A 12,465-nucleotide genomic window follows, 5' to 3' on the forward strand; every position below is an offset into this window, starting at 1 on the left:
TATTCTACGTATGAGATTTTCCATTTTTGCTTTTTGCCTGTTTAGGGGGGATCTGCTTTGTTGCGGGTGGGTTGGCGGGTCTTGTGGCATTGCTGGGAAGGTCTAATATCGGAATCAAGTGGTTTGCACAAAATCCATGGTGAAATTGTTTTTCAGTTTTTTCTCATTTTCGTGTTTTCGGGGGCCTGCTTGGGGGGGTTCCTGGTGTTTGGGCGGGGGTTGGGGGTCTTGGAGCCACGCTGGGTATGGATAGTTTTGATTGCAAGTGGTTTGAAGAACATCCATGGTGGCAAAGGGGAGTTAGGGCCTAGCTGCAGAGCGCGCATGGAGTGATTTTGGAATGAGGCCTAAATATTTCTAAGTGCCCGTTTTTGTATTTTTGCTTTTTGCCTGTTTGGGGGTCTTCGACTTTTTTGCGGGTGGGTTGGCGGGTCTTGGGGCATTGCTGGGAAGGTCTAATATCGGAATCAAGTTGTTTGGACTAAATCTGTGGTGGAATTTCTTTTCCGTTTTTGCTCAATTGCGTGTTTTTGGGGGGCTGCATGGGGCTTTCCTGGTGTTTGGGTGGGGTTGGGGGGTCTTGGAGCAATGCTGGGTATGGATAGTTTTGATTGCAAGTGGTTTGAAGAAAATCCATGGTGGCAAAGGGGAGTTAAGGCCTAGCTACAGAGCGCGCATGGAGTGATTTTGGAATGAGGCCTAAATATTTCTAAGTGCCCGTTTTTGTATTTTTGCTTTTTGCCTGTTTGGGGGTCTTCTACTTTTTTTCTCCTGGGTTGACGGGTCTGGGGGCATTGCTGGGAAGGTCTAATATCGGAATCAAGTGGTTTGGGCTAAATCCATGGTGGAATTTTTTTTTCTGTTTTTGCTCGCTTGCCTGTATTTGGGGGCTGTTTGGGGGGGTTCCTGGTGTTTGGGGGTGGGGTTTGGGGTCTGGGAGCAACGCTGGGTATGGATAGTTTTGATTGCAAGTGGTTTGAAGAAAATCCATGGTGGCAAATGGGAGTTAGGGCCTAGCTGCAGAGCGCGCACGGAGTGTTTTTGGAACTGGGCATAAATATTTCAAAGTGCCCGTTTTTGTATTTTTGCTTTTCGCCTGTTTGGGGGTCTTCTACTTTTTTCGCCTTTGTTGACGGGTCTGGGGGCATTGCTGGGAAGGTCTAATACCGGATAAATGTGTTTTGGAGAATCTCCATGGTGAAAACGTTTTTCACTTTTCAGAGTTTTCGCTCACCTTCGTGTTTTCGGTGGCTTGCTTGGGGGGGTTCCTAGTGTTTGGGGGGGTTGGGGGTCTTGGAGCTACGCTGGGTATGGATAGTTTTGATTGCAAGTGGTTTGAAGAAAATCCATGGTGGCAAAGGGGAGTTAGGGCCTAGCTGCAGAGTGCGCATGGAGTGATTTTCCAATGAGGCCTAAATATTTCTAAGTGCCCTTTTGTATTTTTGCTTTTTGCCTGTTTGGGGGGCTGTTTGGGGGGGTTCCTGGTGTTTGGGGTGGGTTTTGGGGTCTGGAAGCATTGCTGGCACAGACAAATTTTGATTGCATTTGTTTTTCATAAAAACCATGGTGGAAAAGGGGAGTTAGGGCCCAGCTGCAGAGCACGCTTGGAGTGATTTTGGAATGAGGCCTAAATATTTCAGTGTGAGTTTTTCTGGTTTTGCTTTTTGGCTGTTTGGGAGTGTTAAACTTGTTTTTGCCTGGGTTGACAGGTCTGGGGGCATTGCTGGGAAGGTCTAATACCGGATAAAAGTGTTTTGGAGAACATACATGGTGAAAAAGTTTTTAACTTTTCAGAGTTTTCGCTCACTTTCGTTTTTTGGGGGGCCTGCTTGGGGGGGTTCCTGGGTATGCCTAGTTTTGGCTGCAAGTGGTTTGAAGAAAATCCATGGTGGGAAAGGGGCTATTTGGCCTAGTTGAAGAAAGCGTTTCACACTATTTTTAACTTAGGGCTCGTTAGGGTTAGCAGTGTTGCATGTGTTTGGGGGTTTCCGAGATTTTGGCAACTGGGTTCTGGGGTCTACTCTTGGAGCACTTGTCGAGAAATGTCTAATTTTGGTTGCAAGTCGTTTGAAGAAAATCCATGCTGGTAAAGGGGGGATTTGGGCCTACTTTACTTTCAAAGTACGTTTTGTCACCATTTTCCACTAGGCCTCAGACAGGTAGCAGTTTTGCATGTTTTTTGGGCTCTTCTACATTTTTACGACTGGGTTTAAGGGTCTGGGAGCACTGCTAGGAAGGTCTAATCTTGTTCTAAAATTGCAGTTTACAGTACACCTAGCTTGAGGGAAAAGATCCGCAAAATTCGCCCATACTTATTTATCCTTCAAAAGGAGACACAGAGTACGCCCTTTCGAAACTATTGTACTGTCGATTCTGAAACTGGAAGTTTGACTTTTTGCATTACACAGCGTACGTACCTTATATTTTTTTCTCAGTGGTGTTTTAATATCATTTCCTGTTTTTCCATCAACATTTACAGGGCGGCTTTCACCCTGTGCAATCGGAAAAAGGATGAAGTCAGGCTTCACATTAGCGAGCCGCAATTCAGCATCCGCCAGGCAGGCATTGGACAGGGTGACTTCTTGTCACCAACATTGATCGACGGAGCGTCGGATGGAATGGAGGAGTACCGCAAATAAGAGGAATGGCTGGATGCATGCAACTTCCCAAATTTAACAGGTCAACAACAACAACATCCAGTAACAGTATCCATTCATTTCTACTTATCTTTTAAGTAATGTTATTGCTGTGAACTTCTATGAGTGTGACTCTGCATTTCTTTGCTCTCTGCTTCTAAATTCATCCCTCCAGCCATTGTGTAGCTTTTACTTTGCTATTTTTCAAACTAATTTAATGTACAAAGTGTTTCTCTGAGTGCAGAAATAGGCAAGTGAAAACTCATAATTACTGCAGCCCTGTACTGTTGCATTCTTTCATTCATAGTAAGTACGTTGTAGAAAGTACTGCTTACTTTTCAGTAACCTACACATGTAGCAAACAACTTGATGCATGCAGTAGTGCATGCACTTCCTTTATATCACTTAAAAGATTTATGGATAGCTTCGTATCCAAAGATTTGTTTATCTTCATTTGTTGTTTGTCCATGCTGTGCTTTTTTTTTCTTCTCTCAACAAAACTTTCCTAAAAACCCCCATTTCCATCTAATTTCCTAACCCTAACCCTCTTCTCCGGGCTGTGTGGTTTTCATTGATGTGTGTGTAAATGACAGCAATAATTTCACACACTTGCTGGGGAGGATAAGGTCATAGCAACAGAAAATGAATTACATTTCAAGGCTGGTGAAGGAATCTGAGGATATATTCTTACTCAGCTTGACACAGACCCATGACTATTGGCAAATCAAAGCAGATTTTCATGGGCGCCATCAACTGGATTGATCATCAAGAACATCCTCCTCCTACACGTGGCAAATGATTACGCTGCTGTGTCCTTCACCTTCAGTACTATTTCTTGTAGTAGTAGCCAATGTCAAATTCCACGCAAGTAGTAGTTATACTTTCAATACTTTAGCATTTGTAAGGCTACATTATGGCACTGTTCTAGTGTACTGTCACGTGCTATAGTATCTATCGTACCGTTCTAATGCTCCGCTCAGGCCAATCAAGGTTTCACTTTCTTTTTTTTCATATGCTGCAACTGCCACTGTGTACCTCCACTAGTACCACCGCAAAGATGCCATTTCATCCGCCCAGGATTGCCAACCTTAATCGCCATTTGCCTTGCAGCCAGCCCTGTGCCTAGCCCTATTTTCAAACACGAATTACAGGTAAGCTACGCGTTTGGGGAGAGGAAGAATAATGGAGTAGTAGGAGAGACGAGAGACTGACAGTAGTACTAGTAAAGTCCTAGGACAATTGAATTCACTAACTCTGTGAGAGGCACTTAGTTTTGTAAACATTTGGGCAATTACTTACAAAATTAGAATCTAGAAGCCACTTAAGTTTCAGGAAAACAAACTTGCAGTTAACCCCCCCCCCCCCAGCCTCCACTGCAGTAAAAACACGTATGCTATGTTTAAGTTGAAAGTAATATTTATTTATATCCCTAACAAAAATAAACTATCCCGCAAGACCCGACCCACCCCTCTCCCTAACCCCAAATAATGTCCGTGAAATAAAAAGTCCCCAAAGTCCAAAAAACCCAATTCCCCCCCCCCCCAAAGTCTTTAAAAAAGGGGCAAGGGACAGTCTCTCCTCCTCTAATGCCGCCGGCGGTTTACTTTTTGGCCAGGTGGTCATGCTCCTTGCGGAGGTTCTTGAGCAGGATTTTCCTTTTCTTCTGCTCCTGCTCAAGGTAGGACACCCTGTGGGTTAGGCGGTGCATGCGTGCCTTTGAAGCGCTGTGGGGGGCAGCTGATTTTTTGGCTGCTTGGCGGTGGCGGGTGGCTGCGGTACCACGGCTCTGTACCGCTGGAGGCTTGCGCTGACTGGCTGACCCAGGGAGCACGGAGGAGGATGCAGCTGTCGCTGTGGATGTTGTGGAGGTCGACTGCGTGTCCTCCTCCTCCTGGGCCACCAGCCGCCGATATTCGGCGACAGTCGCCTCCAGCTTCCGTAGCCGGGCCCGTCTAGCCAGCTCCTTCCGTGACAGTTTTGAAGGAGCATCTATATGAAGAAAGAAAGACATAGTCTGTAACCAATGCTCTTTAAGATTAACACAAAATAATTCAGCAGAAAGTTGTGTCACAGTAGAACTAGCAACTTGCAAGCACAGTACATAACATTTATGGCCTGTATCTATCTAACCTCCCACTTCTTCAGCCTTGCTCTAACATTAGTGGGAGTTTCAGGAATCAATTCTACGAGCACTATGGACTCACTACATTAGAGTCGACTATGACAGTACACCAGTCTTATTCTTCTTCTTCTCTCTTGTTTAGCGAAATTGGTATGTAAACTTCTGGAAGCCGGCATAATGCCAGCGCAGTCAACTTGCACCCGAGAAAAACAGACGCACGCCATGATGACACAGGCTTGCGTTACTGTACCAGTCCAGTACATGCAGGTGGTGAAGCTCTTACTTTTCTATTTCGGGTGGCACTGAGAATACTCTGTTACAAGGGCTACTGCTTAATTAATTTAACTTTCACCCTACAGTGCCAATGACTACTAGAAAAGGAAAATGAAGAAGATAAATAATATGATTGTCTATCCCTTCACAGGATATGTATTTGCTTACATATGGGATGACTTTAGGTGCTTTGTTTTTTATTAAGTGAACACTGATAGGCCACACATGAATGACAGAGTTGTACTAAAATTATTAACAGAAGTAGTGAGTGGCCCCCGTAATCGCTGGATATATGCTGTGCTTGCAATACAAACTACTGCTACTATTCATGGTAGTATTCGGAAAAATTACAACTTCTTTTCCTTGCCTTTCCTACACTGGAACGGACGTGCGGGTGCGGTGTTACATGCTCTTCAAAGTAACACTTAGTTCATCCAGTGACCGTCTTCTCTCTCTACATACACATATGCTATCTATGAGTCAGATAGTACCATGATCTAGGCATCCATCCATTAAAAGTAAATGTCAATCATTCTTCTTAATGTCTCAACTGGACAAACCTTACTTTTTCTCACGGGAAAACAACATTTTCATTTTATTTTAGAAACCGCAAGCCATGCATCCGTGCTTGACTTGCATTTGAATTTCAAACAATGGATATATTGCGCACACATACAGTTTCTGTTTCACCCACCCAGGCAGTCCTCTTCCCTTTCTCCTTCCACCCATCCTTGCTTCATCCTTCAACCGGCCATGCATCATATTCCCAGCCACCTCGGACAGCAATTAAACACGTATCATTCTTTGCCAGTCATCATTACTTTTAACTCGCTCGTCCTTCCACACTTACTTACACCCTTCTTTCCCTTTTCGTTCATCTCATCCATCAAGTTCATCTCTGATCTGACTTGGATTCTCGAAAAAACTTTCACAGCTGAGGTGAAGTCAATTTAGAGGAGGCTACTACCTAGTTGATAAAAACTTAGGGGCATATTATCAAGGGATTTATCTCCGCTTTTTTGGCTTTAAAAACCAAGAAAGCGGAGATAAAATTATCTCCATATCAGCAACAGGGTGCTAACACGCAAATTCGCATGTTAGCACCCTTTTTCTCTACGCTTCCCCTTGCTTCTCTAATGAGATGCAAAGGGGGTGTTCCAGAGAAAAATAATAGGAGAAATGTTGTTAAGCGACTTATCTCCTATTATCAAGGATTTCGCTAACCCTGTTAGTGATAAAAAAAAGCAGCGCTAACCGCGGTTAGCACTGCTTTTTTTACACCTGGTATTTTCCTGACTTAGCCATGATATCCTATGGAAGGTGGATATCATGGCTAAGTTTGTGAGCCCCTATCATCAAGCTAACGCCAAACTTCGAGAGATTATCGTTGGTTTTCCAAGGATAATCTCTCATTTGGCGGTAAGCGCAAGGATTTTTATCACTTCTGAGATAAACCTTGCTAATAGCAAGTTATCTCTGCGATAATTTCCAGCGATGCTTAGCGTTAAAGAATTCGTTGCTACGCATCGTCAACGATAAATATCGCTAATTGTTGGTAATATGCCCCTAAGTTCTAAATTTGTAAGTCTTTTTAACAGTAAAGTATACTTGTACTGTACAACATATACACCTGTGCAGAGAGCACAATCTGCAGTCTGCAATCTCAAAAAGTAAGGAATATATTAGCTTACCACTGTCCGCCACTACCGTGGCATCCCCCACTGCAGTTTCCGCTGGCTGTTGCACCCCGTCCGCCCCAGGAGTGCCCACCTCCGCGCTGGCCCCGGCACCGGTGGATGGTTGTGCCGATGTTCCGCCTAGAAAATAAATTTCAGATTCTTAGATGCCATATACACAACTCCCTAGTATTTTGTCTAGGAATGAAAAAATGTCCCTACGGCTACAAAAACAAATGTGATCATTTGTGACTGTCTAGTCAAAACTAAAAATTACCCTTTTTTCAGGGAAGGGTGTTGTCTTGCTACACTTTTTGGCACAACTGATGAATGCTTGCTTTTTAACACCCACCATTTTTCTCATAACAGATAGAACGTTCCCTCCTAATAACAAGAGCAAGATCAGATCATCATCACTAGGACGGAGTCAGCAACGATTCAGCACCACAAAGAAGATTTGAAGTTCCAACCAGGTGAGGGCTTGCCCAAAATTAATGTGTGAAATCACTAAGCCCTTTTCTATTTTCAATCCACCGTTTATGTTGTATGATGATGAACTTGATTTTAATAAATGTTTTTACTTTTAATGAAGCTTTAAAACTTACATAGACTCTGTGGTTTTTGGTCATGAGTGAGTGAGCGAAAGGGTTTGCAATTTGCAAGCATGAGTCCGTGGCTCTGACAGTTCTGGACTCTGACTCCGTAGTCTTATGTCCTGGGTTGGATAATCATCATTGGGGATCAATCATCGATGAATTAGGGAGCTAAATGACTCTGCCACACTAGCTATTAAGTAAGGAGATTGGGGGTTCAAATTATGTTACGACTGAGGTATGTGGAAAGTCTAACTGCGCCTATTATAATTGATAAACAATGCACTATTTAGTGTCCATAGTTCTGTTTGTGCAGAATTGTCCCTGCAACAATAGTAGTATGGATTGTCCTCCTATCCAATCAAAAAGTAAACTAGTATCTTATTCTTTCTTGGTGGTCATTTACATTTTATTTTTGGGAATTGTCAAAGCATAAACATTTAGAAGACTTCAAAAGACATTATAGACAACCCAGAGGACTGCACTCAGTGCATAGAGCTATTGCTGAATAGAATGGGAGTTTAGTTTAACACTTTTTGCCAACTGTGCAAGCTTAGTTAGCTACACAGACAGACTAATAATAATAATCTAGTACTACCACAGGGAGTCATAGTAGAGGCAGGATAAGAATTTAGAAACAGTCTACAAGAAGATCAAAGACGATTTAGAAAAAATCGAATGAGGAATGTTAGTAAAAAATAGGTACTCCAAAAGATAGGGAAGTATAATTATTAATATTAACATGGAAACTTACTGGGGCCAGCAGAGGAGCCCTTGTCAGACCAATCCTGGCCTTCCTGTTCCTGCTCCGCCGGCACCGCTACCTCCTCCTCTGTCCTCTTGCCCCTGGGGGGAGCTGATGTACAACATGAAAGAAAGACCCAAACATGGATGATTGTTGTCAACCAAATCAAACATTTCAAAAGAACAATAACAAATTATTTTGGGGAAATAGCAAATAGACAACAATTGCACTACATTTATTGACCTATCTGATGTGGTCTACTAGGATATTAGTATAGCTGGATTCACGGACCATCGACTTGGAAAGTTATGTAACTCACTAAACCAACTACAAAAAGGTTCGACTAGGACTGGCAGGCAACACTCCGCAGCACGCGAAGTGACAGACAAAGTCCATCGTGATTGCAGACCAGTGAGAACACTAAAAAGTAAGTTTCCTACTACATAACCAGTCATTAAAATACTCAAACTATCAATCCACCACCACTATCTCTTCTTAGTGGCAGGTGTACAAAGGAAGGACTGGACTTGAGTCTCTAGGGGCAGATTTACAAGCCCCTTGCGGCCCTTTTGCTCCGTCGTTGCGTGACTTTTGTGACGCAGCGGCAGCGCAAAAGAGGCGCCATGGTGTGGGGTATATTAACAACGTGACGCATCTGGGAGATGCATCACGTTGTAAAGCCCTGTGCCATCAGGGGGCGTTCCGGCACAAAGGAGGGCGTTCCTGCGCAGGAACGCATCCGAAAAGTGGCTGAGTGAAATCTACAAGATTTCACTCAGTCACTTTTAGGCCAATGCTGCGTCACTCAAAACTCAGAAGCAGACGTACGGCTTGACGCAGCATTGGGGAGATAGGGCACCCCAGAGCATTGCTGGAGCTGCGTCGTGGTTGCGGCGCAACTCCAGCAACGCGCTGCCTTTAGGGCACAGATGCGTGGCGCTTCTGTGTCGTTTTTGCCCCATGGTGCGCCGCTTTGTAAATGCGGCGCACCATGGGTGGTGGAGGCGTGGCGCACAATTACTGGCGCATCCCTGCTAATTTGCAGGGATGCGCCAGTAATTGTAAATCTGCCCCTTAGTGTCTAGCATTACGCAGTTCTGTAAAGTACACGCATACATAATTACTCAGGCCAATGAAATGAGCACAAAATCGAAAACAAATAAGCATAGTAGCACCGCCACTGAGCAGGAGAGCAGTGCACCTGAAATGCAATCACAAAAGATTTTGAAACATAATTTACCTACAATTTAATCGGCTGCATTACTGCTCATTTCCTGTTTTTCCATCAACATTTACAGGGCGGCTTTCACCCTGTGCAATCGGAAAAAGGATGAAGTCAGGCTTCACATTAGCGAGCCGCAATTCAGCATCCGCCAGGCAGGCATTGGACAGGGTGACTTCTTGTCACCAACATTGATCGACGGAGCGTCGGATGGAATGGAGGAGTACCGCAAATAAGAGGAATGGCTGGATGCATGCAACTTCCCAAATTTAACAGGTCAACAACAACAACATCCAGTAACAGTATCCATTCATTTCTACTAATCTTTTAAGTAATGTTATTGCTGTGAACTTCTATGAGTGTGACTCTGCATTTCTTTGCTCTCTGCTTCTAAATTCATCCCTCCAGCCATTGTGTAGCTTTTACTTTGCTATTTTTCAAACTAATTTAATGTACAAAGTGTTTCTCTGAGTGCAGAAATAGGCAAGTGAAAACTCATAATTACTGCAGCCCTGTACTGTTGCATTCTTTCATTCATAGTAAGTACGTTGTAGAAAGTACTGCTTACTTTTCAGTAACCTACACATGTAGCAAACAACTTGATGCATGCAGTAGTGCATGCACTTCCTTTATATCACTTAAAAGATTTATGGATAGCTTCGTATCCAAAGATTTGTTTATCTTCATTTGTTGTTTGTCCATGCTGTGCTTTTTTTTTCTTCTCTCAACAAAACTTTCCTAAAAACCCCCATTTCCATCTAATTTCCTAACCCTAACCCTCTTCTCCGGGCTGTGTGGTTTTCATTGATGTGTGTGTAAATGACAGCAATAATTTCACACACTTGCTGGGGAGGATAAGGTCATAGCAACAGAAAATGAATTACATTTCAAGGCTGGTGAAGGAATCTGAGGATATATTCTTACTCAGCTTGACACAGACCCATGACTATTGGCAAATCAAAGCAGATTTTCATGGGCGCCATCAACTGGATTGATCATCAAGAACATCCTCCTCCTACACGTGGCAAATGATTACGCTGCTGTGTCCTTCACCTTCAGTACTATTTCTTGTAGTAGTAGCCAATGTCAAATTCCACGCAAGTAGTAGTTATACTTTCAATACTTTAGCATTTGTAAGGCTACATTATGGCACTGTTCTAGTGTACTGTCACGTGCTATAGTATCTATCGTACCGTTCTAATGCTCCGCTCAGGCCAATCAAGGTTTCACTTTCTTTTTTTTCATATGCTGCAACTGCCACTGTGTACCTCCACTAGTACCACCGCAAAGATGCCATTTCATCCGCCCAGGATTGCCAACCTTAATCGCCATTTGCCTTGCAGCCAGCCCTGTGCCTAGCCCTATTTTCAAACACGAATTACAGGTAAGCTACGCGTTTGGGGAGAGGAAGAATAATGGAGTAGTAGGAGAGACGAGAGACTGACAGTAGTACTAGTAAAGTCCTAGGACAATTGAATTCACTAACTCTGTGAGAGGCACTTAGTTTTGTAAACATTTGGGCAATTACTTACAAAATTAGAATCTAGAAGCCACTTAAGTTTCAGGAAAACAAACTTGCAGTTAACCCCCCCCCCCAGCCTCCACTGCAGTAAAAACACGTATGCTATGTTTAAGTTGAAAGTAATATTTATTTATATCCCTAACAAAAATAAACTATCCCGCAAGACCCGACCCACCCCTCTCCCTAACCCCAAATAATGTCCGTGAAATAAAAAGTCCCCAAAGTCCAAAAAACCCAATTCCCCCCCCCCCCCCAAAGTCTTTAAAAAAGGGGCAAGGGACAGTCTCTCCTCCTCTAATGCCGCCGGCGGTTTACTTTTTGGCCAGGTGGTCATGCTCCTTGCGGAGGTTCTTGAGCAGGATTTTCCTTTTCTTCTGCTCCTGCTCAAGGTAGGACACCCTGTGGGTTAGGCGGTGCATGCGTGCCTTTGAAGCGCTGTGGGGGGCAGCTGATTTTTTGGCTGCTTGGCGGTGGCGGGTGGCTGCGGTACCACGGCTCTGTACCGCTGGAGGCTTGCGCTGACTGGCTGACCCAGGGAGCACGGAGGAGGATGCAGCTGTCGCTGTGGATGTTGTGGAGGTCGACTGCGTGTCCTCCTCCTCCTGGGCCACCAGCCGCCGATATTCGGCGACAGTCGCCTCCAGCTTCCGTAGCCGGGCCCGTCTAGCCAGCTCCTTCCGTGACAGTTTTGAAGGAGCATCTATATGAAGAAAGAAAGACATAGTCTGTAACCAATGCTCTTTAAGATTAACACAAAATAATTCAGCAGAAAGTTGTGTCACAGTAGAACTAGCAACTTGCAAGCACAGTACATAACATTTATGGCCTGTATCTATCTAACCTCCCACTTCTTCAGCCTTGCTCTAACATTAGTGGGAGTTTCAGGAATCAATTCTACGAGCACTATGGACTCACTACATTAGAGTCGACTATGACAGTACACCAGTCTTATTCTTCATCTTCTCTCTTGTTTAGCGAAATTGGTATGTAAACTTCTGGAAGCCGGCATAATGCCAGCGCAGTCAACTTGCACCCGAGAAAAACAGACGCACGCCATGATGACACAGGCTTGCGTTACTGTACCAGTCCAGTACATGCAGGTGGTGAAGCTCTTACTTTTCTATTTCGGGTGGCACTGAGAATACTCTGTTACAAGGGCTACTGCTTAATTAATTTAACTTTCACCCTACAGTGCCAATGACTACTAGAAAAGGAAAATGAAGTAGATAAATAATATGATTGTCTATCCCTTCACAGGATATGTATTTGCTTACATATGGGATGACTTTAGGTGCTTTGTTTTTTATTAAGTGAACACTGATAGGCCACACATGAATGACAGAGTTGTACTAAAATTATTAACAGAAGTAGTGAGTGGCCCCCGTAATCGCCGGATATATGCTGTGCTTGCAATACAAACTACTGCTACTATTCATGGTAGTATTCGGAAAAATTACAACTTCTTTTCCTTGCCTTTCCTACACTGGAACGGACGTGCGGGTGCGGTGTTAATGCTCTTCAAAGTAACACTTAGTTCATCCAGTGACCGTCTTCTCTCTCTACATACACATATGCTATCTATGAGTCAGATAGTACCATGATCTAGGCATCCATCCATTAAAAGTAAATGTCAATCATTCTTCTTAATGTCTCAACTGGACAAACCTTACTTTTTC

The sequence above is a fragment of the Lissotriton helveticus genome, chromosome 6 (genome assembly GCF_964261635.1).
Source record: "Lissotriton helveticus chromosome 6, aLisHel1.1, whole genome shotgun sequence".
NCBI lineage: Eukaryota > Metazoa > Chordata > Amphibia > Caudata > Salamandridae > Lissotriton > Lissotriton helveticus.